We start from the raw sequence: 12,092 nt of genomic DNA on the forward strand, positions 1-12,092 counted from the left end.
AGATAAGGACAACTTTTTATTAGTATCTAAACAATATTGTAAACGGCACTGTCTGTCTGTCTGTCTGTCTGTCTGTCTTAACTCATCTGTCTTAACCTGTCTGTCTTAACCCGTTCGTCTGTCTGTCTGTCTGTCTGTCTGTCTTAACCCGTCTGTCTTAACCCGTCTGTCTTAACCCGTCTGTCTGTTCGTCTGTTCGTTCGTCTGTCTTAACCTCCGTTCGTCTTAACCCGTCTGTCTAACCCGTCTGTCTGTCTGTCTGTCTGTCTGTCTGTTCAACTCCGTTCGTCTGCTCCTAACCGTCTGTCTTAACCTGTCTGTCTGTCTTTAACCTGTCTGTCTGTCTGTCTGTCTGTTCGTCTGTCTTCGGTCTTAACTCACCTGTCTGTCTTAACCTGTCTGTTCGTCTGTTCGTCTGTCTGTCTGTCTGTCTTAACCTGTCTGTCTTAACCTGTCTGTCTTAACCTGTTCGTCTGTCTGTCTGTCTGTTCGTTCGTCTGTCTGTTCAACTCTGTCTGTCTGTCTTAACCTGTCTGTCTTAACCCGTCTGTCTGTTCTAACCCGTCTGTCTGTCTGTCTGTTCGTCTGTCTGTCTGTCTTTAACCTGTTCGTCTGTCTTTAACCTGTCTGTCTGTCTGTCTGTCTGTCTTAACCTGTCTGTCTGTCTGTCTGTCTGTCTGTCTTAACCTGTCTGTCTGTCTGTCTGTCTGTCTGTCTGTCTGTCTGTCCATCCGTCAGTCGTGGTGGTGGTAGGCGTTACACCATTCCTTCAAGATGAGGGGCATTAACCTGATGAAGTGTCTTGGCTGGTGATAAGTGAAGTAGAAAGTGACATGATCCTTAAAGTGACATGATCCTTAAAGTGACATGATCCTTAAAGTGACATGATCCTTAAAGTGACATGATCCTTAAAGTGACATGATCCTTAAAGTGACATGATCCTTAAAGTGACATGCTCCTTAAAGTGACATGATCCTTAAAGTGACATGATCCTTAAAGTGACATGATCCTTAAAGTGACATGATCCTTAAAGTGACATGATCCTTAAAGTGACATGATCCTTAAAGTGACATGATCCTTAAAGTGACATGATCCTTAAAGTGACATGATCCTTAAAGTGACATGATCCTTAAAGTGACATGATCCTTAAAGTGACATGATCCTTAAAGTGACATGATCCAAAGTGACATGATCCCAAAGTGACATGATCCTAAAGTGACATGATCCCAAAGTGACATGATCCCAGTGACATGATCCTTAAAGTGACATGATCCTTAAAGTGACATGATCCTTAAAGTGACATGATCCTTAAAGTGACATGATCCTTAAAGTGACATGATCCTTAAAGTGACATGATCTATAAGCAATGATCTATCCACTTCAAACGCTGAGATGATGATAATTGAAAGGACAGTGACATGAGCTACAGGCATTTCAACTTGTAGTAATTAAATGGTAGCTGTCAAAAACATAACCTGGAAATTAACACCTTACTCTTCACCAGGTAAACAACACAAGGCGATTAGAGACATTAATTAACTACCACCTGTGAAAGACTCCCCCCCCTCTCTCTCTCTCCTGACGAAGGATTACAGTAAGGTGTTGGGATAGTTGTGAATCCTGAAGGAGTAATGTCTTTCAAGGAATCTTCAGGAAAACCGAGATCCTGTTCCCTGACGGTGAAGATAACCTAACCTGTTGTCTATCTCTCTGTCTTTATGGGTTTTTACGCTTTCTTGGCATTTCGTCTCTCTCTCTCTCTCTCTCTCTCTCTCTCTCTCTCTCTCTGTCTCTCTGTCTCTCTCTCTCACCCCGTAAATGTCACCCAGTGCTCCAGGATGACTCGTAGATGTTACTTACTCAACCCCGGGGTCGTCCAGTCGTTATTCAGGCATTTTGTTTCTATCATGTTTTCGGCGTTCAGTACACTCGTATCTAAATACTCTACTTCACTTAATACTTAAATACAAGTACCACGTAACGTAACGTAACCTAACCTACCACGTGACCTAGCCTACCACGGTTCCAACCTACCACGTGACCCAACCTACCACGTGACCTAACCTAACACGTGACCTAGCCTACCACGTGACCCAACCTACCACGTGACTCCAGCCTACCACGTGACCTAGCCTACCACGTGACCTAACCTACCACGTGACTCCAATCCCACCACGTGACTCTAACTCTAACACGTGACCTAGCCTAACACGTGACCTAACCTACCACGTGACCTAGCCTACCACGTGATCTAGCCTACCACGTGACCTAGCCTACCACGTGACCTAACCTACCACGTGACCTAGCCTACCACGTGACCTAGCCTACCACGTGACCTAACCTACCACGTGACCTAGCCTACCACGTGACCTAGCCTACCACGTAACCTAACCTACCACGTGACCTAGCCTACCACGTGACCTAGCCTACCACGTGACCTAACCTACCACGTGACCTAGCCTACCACGTGACCTAGCCTACCACGTGACCTCACCTAGCCTAACCCTGAAAATATATTAATAAAATATATAATAATCAATTTATCAAGAACACAATCTATTTCGTCTATAATAAGTCGAAGGCAATTAATTTCGTGTATAATCAATCATGTAAATAATAATCTATACTTAAACTCAAAATTAGTAATAATTAAATATACTGCAATTAACCAAGACCATAATTATTTACCAATTAATAAGCAAAAAATATTTGAGAGCATCGAACGTATTGGAAAATATGTCACCTCTCGTTTCACTTAACATTTAAACTATAAGTATCTACTAAATGACTTAAAACGTATTATTAGTAAAATATCTTTACTTAATAGTTACACCAAATAAGTATAAGTAATAAAGTTTAACATAATTACTTCAGTATACCTGTAAAGTATTTTCTTTCAATGAGATGGTTAAAAATATTTCCCTATAATTTTGTAAACGGAGACTACTGATATAAATAAAATAATATATATATATATATATATATATATATATATAAATAAAATAATATATATATATATATATATAATAACAATAATAATAACTGGGTACATGCGTCACTGAATTGCATATTACAATAGTTATAATAATTCCACTATAAAAAATCTTTTAAACCATAAGACCTTTCTAAATCGCTAAGTAATAAGACCATAGGCGAAATAATGAACCAAAAATCAAAATCAGCTTATCTAGACTTGGAAGAGAATAAGAATAAGTAAAAATCAGTTTAAATTGGCGGAGCAGCGCGGGATTATAATCTTTTTTCTTGGCTGGTAAAGTCTTGGGTATTCCCCTCGGCACACAGAGGCGCACACAAAGCAATTATCTTTTAACAACCTGTACTGCAATTTTAGGGGCAAATTAGTACATAAGAGTAGATATACATGTGATTAAAATACGTCCTAGTTATTAACTTGATAATGGGTAATAGTTGCGCTAGTTTAAATTATAATGGGAGGTACTTGTAATGCTTGGGGGGAATTATATACCAGATGTCACGGATAAATACTATGTGGAAACTGCTGTGATGCGCCGCCAACAAGAAATTATTTGTAGATTCCTATTTTATTTCCTGCAGCGAATGTTAACCCCCCACAAAAGAACTAAAACCTTCACTGATATACGAATTATTTGAAGGACTGTAGTGATGTGTGAAGGTGTATCCGTGTGTGTGGTGTTGGCAACGAGTCGCGGCGGTGTCAGCGTCTTCAGTGACATCATTTAGAATATTGCCAACAATTTGTGGGGTTAAATTTATATAATTATTGTTTGGTACAAATCTTGAAATACATACAATATTAAAACAAGTTGAAATTCCACCTTTAATAAACAATGTATATTATAATCTTCCCTGCACACACCACCAAAAAAAAAACCCAGCTGAGCATCACTAATGGTCGGTTACTCATGGAATAATAGACTTATATGATCTTATATTCGACTTGAAGAACCACTCATTTTGGCCGAACAACATCTCTGACAGGACCGCCCACTGAGACCATTTGCCTATGATTAATAACATAGAGACGCAACTTGGCACCAAAATTAGTTGTGCGGTTAGTCCCTAGATGGCGTTGAGATAAACAGGTGTTGCTGGACTCGTCTCTATTGGGATTTATCATTAAGATAGGAATGTGATAATAAAATACGTTATACTGTAGCTTATAACAACTTCATATAACACAAATATTCTGTAAACAAACGCATTTACATTGAGTGTATGACTGTTGGGAAAATGATTCGTTAGTTTCAATATTTTACACAAAACAAAAATAGTTTCAACTACATAATAAAATACTAAGGAACAGTATTCGGTCTTATTTTTTTCTTCAGCTGAGTGAGGTTGTGTGGCGGTGAATACTAATGTGTGTGTGAGAGAGAGAGAGAGAGAGCACAGCTGGATATATCCCTACCACACCTTCGCTATCAACCTCAAGCAAGAACCAGTTATCACGAGAGAGGTTAATCTACCTAGAAGACGCTCTAAACACAGGATTAAATTTAATCTAACTCTACTATAACAAGTGCTCAATTGTTTACACTGATGGCGCGTACTGGCTCTATCGTCACTATTTAAAGGTCACTTGTAACCTTAAAAACCTAATTTATAATGTTATCCTTCCATCATGGTTAGGTTAGATTAGGCTAGGTTAGGTTAGGCTAGGTTAGGTTAGGTTAGGTTAGGTTAGGTTAGGTTAGGTTAGTCCCTGTATCCTGATTGAGTTATGTGACGTCATGGACTTCAACCAATCACACCCTCTCTCCAACGACCATCTTACCCCACCCAAGGTCAAAGGTCACCCCAAGAGAGTTCACATAACGACTCTTATATTCAACCCGATTATTGTGACATCTGACCCAGCTAGTCGGTGAAGGTCTAGAGTAGGTCAACTAGTTTTTGGGTCAACGGCAAGGTTCAAGTTCATTGATAATATATCCACAACTGTTGACAGATCGCTGAGAGTTGTCAAGAGATGGAGGAGATAAGGGTCTCTCTCTCTCTCTCTCTCTCTCTCTCTCTCTCTCTCTCTCTCTCTCTCTCTCCAGCGATCAAAAGTTTTGGGTGTGTGTGAGGTCGAGGGAGGGAAGGGGAGAGGAAGAGTGAGAAGGAAGGGGAGGAAGAAAGGGGGGTTGAGGGAAGGGGAGGGTTGAGGGGAAGGGGGAGGGGGGTATTTGTGCTGTTTCTTCTATTGTTTGGGTTTCACTGCCTGGTCTGGCCTACGTGACTGAACACACACACACACACACACACACACACACACACACACACACACACACACACACACACACACACACACACACACACACACACCGGTAAACTAGAGAGAGAGAGAGAGACTAGGACCCTCTCACACTATGATGGCTGGACGGAGGTGATACAGCTTTAGAAACTCCACAAGAACACTAGATGCATATTAACACTTGACAGACGATTAAGGTGTGTGTGGGTGGTGGGTGGGTGGAGGTGGGGTGATGTGTGGGTGGTGAGGTGGGTGGTGGTGTGGGGTGGTGATGTGGGTGAGGTGTGGGTGTGGGTGGTGATGTGGGTGGAGGTGGGTGATGTGGGTGGTGAGGTGGGTGATGTGGGTGGTGGGGTGTGGGTGATGTGGGTGGTGAGGTGGGTGGGTGTGTGATGTGGGTGGTGTGGGTGGTGATGTGGGTGGTGGGTGGGTAGGGAGAAAGTCTTAACGTAAATATTAGCACAGGTAAATAAATACTATATATAATGAAAGAAAATACCCAAATTAGGGAAATGTCTTAGCTTAGGAAAGAAATCGAGTGTCATCATTACATCACGAGAGAAAAATAACTACCTTGGGGAAAATCAGATATATTACTATGTATTGTCAAGGGCGGCGGGCGGGCGGGGAGGCGGGCGGGGCGAGGTGAGGTGATAGCTAGTGGGGCAATGCGAGGTGGGGCGTGACGGTATGGGGCGGGAGTGGTGTTAGGCGTGGCAGTGTAGGGCGGGGTTGTATAGGATGGTGGGAGTGGCGATGGTTGGGCGTGCGGGGCGGGGCGGGGGGCGTGGCGGGGCTTGTAGGGCGGGGGAATGAACCAGTCTATACAGGGAGAGTGATTGGGCAACGTTCAACCCATAAGCTGAACGGTGGGAGAATGGAGAGACGAAGAAGGGGTGAAGGAGGATGAGGAGGAGGAGGAGGAGGAAAACAGGATAAGGAGGAAGAGGAGAATGGAAAGAGGAGAAAGAGGAAGAAGAAAACCAGGAAAATGAGGAAAATTTGAAGAGAGAGAGAGAGAGAGAGAGAGAGAGAGAGAGAGAGAGAGAGACTCAACACAAACACCACAAATAACCAAACCGTCCGTCAGTCAACCAACAAGACAGCCCCCACCCAGCAACCAGTACACAGACAGACAAACAGACAGACAGACAAACAGACAGACAGACAAACAGACAGAATAGCAAAGTCAAGGTCTTCCTCGACAGTATTTATCTGAGTTACTGAGGTGTACTCTCGTGAAGGGGAGGGGAGAGGGGAGAGGGGGAGGGCATCAATCGTCTGCAGCACCCGGTAGATAATGACACAGCTGTGCTCACTTACAAGGATCTAAGAGTTTGTGTTATATATATATGGAGTATTTATTGAATATTTCTCTGTTCAATGTATACAGTCCCCTTCACTTGTGCGTTTACAGGGTGCTCGTCACAGCCCCTGTAAACGCACAAGTGAAGGGGACTGGGACGAACCCTGTAAACGCACTAGTGAAGGGGACTGGGACGAACCCTGTAAACACACAAGTGAAGGGGACTGGGACGAACCCTGTAAACGCACTAGTGAAGGGGACTGGGACGAACCCTGTAAACGCACTAGTGAAGGGGACTGGGACGAACCCTGTAAACACACAAGTGAAGGGGACTATACATGTATTAAAGTATTTATTCTTGTTTACGCATTGACAACTCCCGGACATACGAACGAACGGATGCTCCGATAGATGCAAGAAAAGACGCATGGATGCACGGACGGGAAGACGGCTGCACGGACAAACTGACAGAAGGACGGGAGACGTGCATTCCTGTAGTCCTCCCAACACAAATGAAACAAGAATTACACAATGGTTTACTTGAATTAACCCGCACTTAAAAGAACAAAAAAAAAAACAGTCACGTAAAACATCAACCAGTTAGGTCAGAAGAGGCGGGCGAATGACCTATATTTATGCCTGTGAGAGCCTCTTGTTTCAGCAGGGGGATAATTATACACACACACACACACACACACACACACACACACACACACAGACACACACACACACACACACACACACACGTATTTTCATCATGTCGAAGCCATTTCTGCGCAAGTGTGATCTAGGAGCCTCTGGTGGTAGTGGCTGAGGAAGGAAGGACGTTTGCGGTCACGAGACTCGCTCACAACACCGGCGATCATCGTGTACACAACCCGGGTATTGTCGAACACTTCACCAACACCTGACGTACGTTTGTCTTGTCTGATGTTTGTATGTCAGGTGTTTTCTGTCCATTGGCAAACATACAGACACAAACATACTAGTGGATACACATACATACATACATACAACACGTACACAAACGATCACAAGCATCTACCCAAGACATACAGAAATCACACAAACACACACACACACACACACACACACACACACACACACACACACACACACACACACACGACCTCCCAACAGCCATTCACAGTGGAAGAGGGTTGAGTTATTACCTGAGATTTATAATTACTGCAAATTCAAATGTGGACTTTCACCTGGCCCGGCCGCCATGATGTAAGGGGGTGGGTGGTGGTGGTGATGGTGGTGGTAGTAGTGGTGGTGGTGGTTATGGAGGTTGTGGTGATGGTGGTAGTAGTAGTGATAGTCATGGATGTGGTGGTGGTGGTGATGGTTGTGGTAATACTTGTAGTTGTAATGATTGTGGTAGTAGTGATGTAGTAATTAAAGTAGTACAAGCCACAGGTGTGTGTGGTGGTGGTAGTAGTGGTAGTGGTGGTGGTAGTAGTAGTAGTGGTGGTGGTAGTAGTGGTGGTGGTAGTAGTAGTGGTAGTAGTGGTAGTAGTAGTGGTAGTAGTAGTAGTAGTAGTAGTGGTAGTAGTAGTGGTGGTGGCATACATTCACAAATTCTCACACACACACACATTAGCAAGCCAAAAAAGGTCATCTCATCTCTCCCTTGAACCCGTCTATAGTCTACGAGAAGAAGACAACGACGACGAAGGTTAAGACCCACTAATAAGATCTTCAGTGAATTGTGACGCGCCCTGGGCTATGTTTTGGTAAGACCCCCTAACCTCCTGATCACCCGTCTACCCCTACCCTACCCTTCACTCCCTATTTAACCATAAATATTCCCCACGTTTAGAGAGGTGAGTAATATTTCCCAGGCTGGTGAGGAAGACAATAAATAAAAACGAACATTGAATTATAGAATGAGAAATACTAAAATAATATACAGTATGATAATTTCTCTATTTTTGGCGGGTTAAAATATTTCCCTCAACTTACGGCGGGAGATAATATTATTTCCCCACGTTCTTACAGGAGTCGATAACCAAGATGCTGCACTCCCTCCCTCCTTCACTCCAGTACTCCCTCCCTCCTTCACTCCAGTACTCCCTCCTTCCTTCACTCCAGTACTCCTTCCCTCCTTCACTCCAGTACTCCCTCCCTCCCTTAATTTAGCAGTTCCTCCCTTCTTCTCCCCCTCTCTCCCTCACTCCCTCCTACCCTGGGGCCAAACACAGTCATCGTGGCTCAAGTCATGTATGTATGTGTGTGTGTGTTGATTTAATGAGTTACAGGGAGATAAAACAGAGGTCAAAAAGACACACACACACACACACACACTCACTCACTCTCTCTCTCTCTCTCTCTCTCTCTCTCTCTCTCTCTCTCTCTCTCTCTCTCTCTCTCTCTCTCTCTCACTGAGGTCCACCACGGAAGAGGAATTAGTACAGGAGTCATTAAACATTTTATATAAACAAACTTCAATTTAATTTTCCTGTTGTGTTTACGAGAACAATGGATAATGACAACCTTGGTGGGGGTGTGAAGGTGAGGGGGGTGAAGGAGGAGGACGGTAGGGAGGAGAAGGAAGGTAGAGAGAAGGAAGGAAGAGAGGGAAGGTAAGGAGGAAGGTAGAGGGAAGATAGAGAGGAGGAGGAAGAGGAAGGTATGGAGGGGGAGAAGGCATGACTGGCTTTAAGGATCGACTCCATTCACTTTTACATCCAGAACATAAAAATTAAACAAATTAGACGGAACAAAAGAAGGTGGAGTGAGGGAGTGGGGGAGTGGGGGAGTGAAGGTTAAGGAGAGGGAGTAGAGACCCTTACAAGGACAAACAGACATACAGGCAGGTGTGTGTGTGTGTGTGTGTGTGTGTGTGTAGTCTCATAAGCTCACTCCTCACACCACAACAAAGCCACCGAGTCAACCAAAAACAGAATAAATATTGTTGTTTTTTAATATATATATATGTTTATTTATTTATGTATTAATTTTATTTTAATTTTTTTTATTTTTTGTTCACGAGAAATATTTTTGTTTTTATTTTGTGTAATTTTGTGCCACACTTCCTCAGATAATAACAGACATATTGTATCAAAATTCCAAGATAAAATATGACATTCTTACGGATCAGCAATTTTTATTTTTTTATTTTTAGGTTCGTGTAACTGGCCACTAATAATGTTAACAAAAGTCTTAGTTCAATTAATATTAACCTGAGACATTGTTAATATTATACTGGTATTACTAATTTTATGGTAATTCTTGAGTACGATTTTTATACGTGTAGTAGAGGCTATGGAGGGGGTTATACGATGTACAAAATAAATAAATCGAGTTCATATTTTGACCGATTTTGTAAGGTTAGGGAGGGAGTGGGAGGGAGGGGATGAGTGTTAGTAGATTTGCTCCAGTCAGCTAGTACGGTGGTGGCAGGTGAGGCAGTGTGTGCTTTGGTCTTTGTCCTTCACCTCAAAAACACACACACACACACACACACTAACACCAATTATTTCCTATCAAACTTTCCTTGTCTTAAGAATTCTCAAATCAAAACACACACACACACACCACACACACTAATACAAATTATTTCCTCATCAAACTTTCCTTGTCTTAAGAATTCTCAAATCAACACACACACACACACACACACCACCCGTATATAAATAAATCTTTAAAGGTCATATTAATTATAGTATTGCCTCATCTCAACAAGGAAAATATTTATAGAGGAAATTGTATATGTGTGTTTGGATGTTGGATGTGAAGCCTTCTTTGATAGTTAATGATATGAAAAGCAGGTTTTCCTTCTTTTATGAGAGAGAGAGAGAATGCGTGTGTGTGTGTGTGTGTGTGTGTGTGTCATTAAGAAAGTACAATACAACATCACAAAGCTGCAGAAAACGTAAGCACACAACACCACCAATAACACACACACGAGAAAGAGAGGATATACTGTATAATTGTGGTGTGTGTGTGTGTGTCTATACGTGCGTGATAGCGAACAATTATAGCATCAACAATGTCTATAATCCCTGCCACCAATACTACACGAGGGAAGGGAAGGAAGGGAGGGAAGGAAGGGAGGGAAGGAAGGGAGGGAGAGGTGAGGAAAGTGAGAGAGAAGGGTACACACACACACCTGACTACTCAACATCAAGGTAAGAACTATGGTTGGGTTCAGCCTCTGTGTCGTGTTATAGGTTCGATGCCACGATTCACTAATACTGAAAGCCTTATACAATACCTTATCCTCCTTACCCTTATCCTTACTCCCTAATATCCCTCACAACCCTCATCCACCTCACCTCACCCCCCACCTCCTCCTCCCAGTTGTCCATGACTTAGCAAGCAATCGTGTCTAATGAAGAAATCTATCCCAAGGCTCGACCAAAATCCAGGAAAATATATATATATGAGTATTAGGAAATAAAACACACACACACACACACACACACACACATACACACACACACACACACACACACACACACACACACACACACACACACACACACACACATACACACACACACACACACACACACACACACACACACACACACACAACAATGTCTCGTTCGTCCATATTAATGTTTAAATCTACATTTCATAACCTTGTGGAACTTATGAGTGGCTTGAATGTGAGTGACCAGAGTGAGTGTTTATGAGTGACCAGGTTGAGTGTTTGAGTATCACCGTATTTAGTGACTGTAGATCGACTGTATCTCTATGTTTAGTGACGTTCTGTTCCTAATTTATGTTAAGTTAATTCATGAAACGTTTTAGGCCTCGTCAAGCAGGTAAAGGTGTGGTCAGGTGTAGTGATAAGTGTTACCTCAGAAATCTCAAACTTTATCTTGCCTACACTAACTTACACTCTTATCTTATATATTTACACACTATTTTACACATTTACACACTATTTTACATACTTTCACACCATTTTACACACTTACGCACTATTTTACACACTATTTTACATTCTTACACACTTACCTTACACACTATCTTACATACTACTGCATACAGGATATATCAAATACGTTAGCTTAGGTTGGATTAGGTTAGGGTGGTTAATCTTGAGGAAATCTTAAAATCATGAAATTAAGCTAAATCACACTGTAAACGAATCAATCTCCTAAGACGTGTGTAGCGAGCAATAACAAGATACGTCTCGCTTGGCTCCACCCTATTGTTCATCGAAGGTAAGCATAACTAAGTTGCCTCTCTTGGTAAATATTTTTTTATCGTTATTATTGCTGACCTTAAATTTATGTAGTGACAGTTCCGGATTCTTAAAAGTTTGGAAAGTTATAATATTTCCTTTATAATGACACTAGTACGAGAATATCTGTCTATTTTCGTGTTAAATAAAATCATCAAGGACTGGAGAGTAAAATAAATGGCTTTAAGACTAACAAATCCACAAATATTCGGGTATTTTTTAAACTAGCCGAAGATGTGAGAATATAAAAACCATTTACCCTTTAATACTGTCGTCAATATCTATTACAAACATTAGTATTACCTCGTGAAACACAAACCTCTGCTACCATCACTTCCTTCTTC

This window comes from Homarus americanus, unplaced genomic scaffold (genome assembly GCF_018991925.1).
Source record: "Homarus americanus isolate GMGI-L3 unplaced genomic scaffold, GMGI_Hamer_2.0 scaffold34921, whole genome shotgun sequence".
Lineage (NCBI taxonomy): Eukaryota > Metazoa > Arthropoda > Malacostraca > Decapoda > Nephropidae > Homarus > Homarus americanus.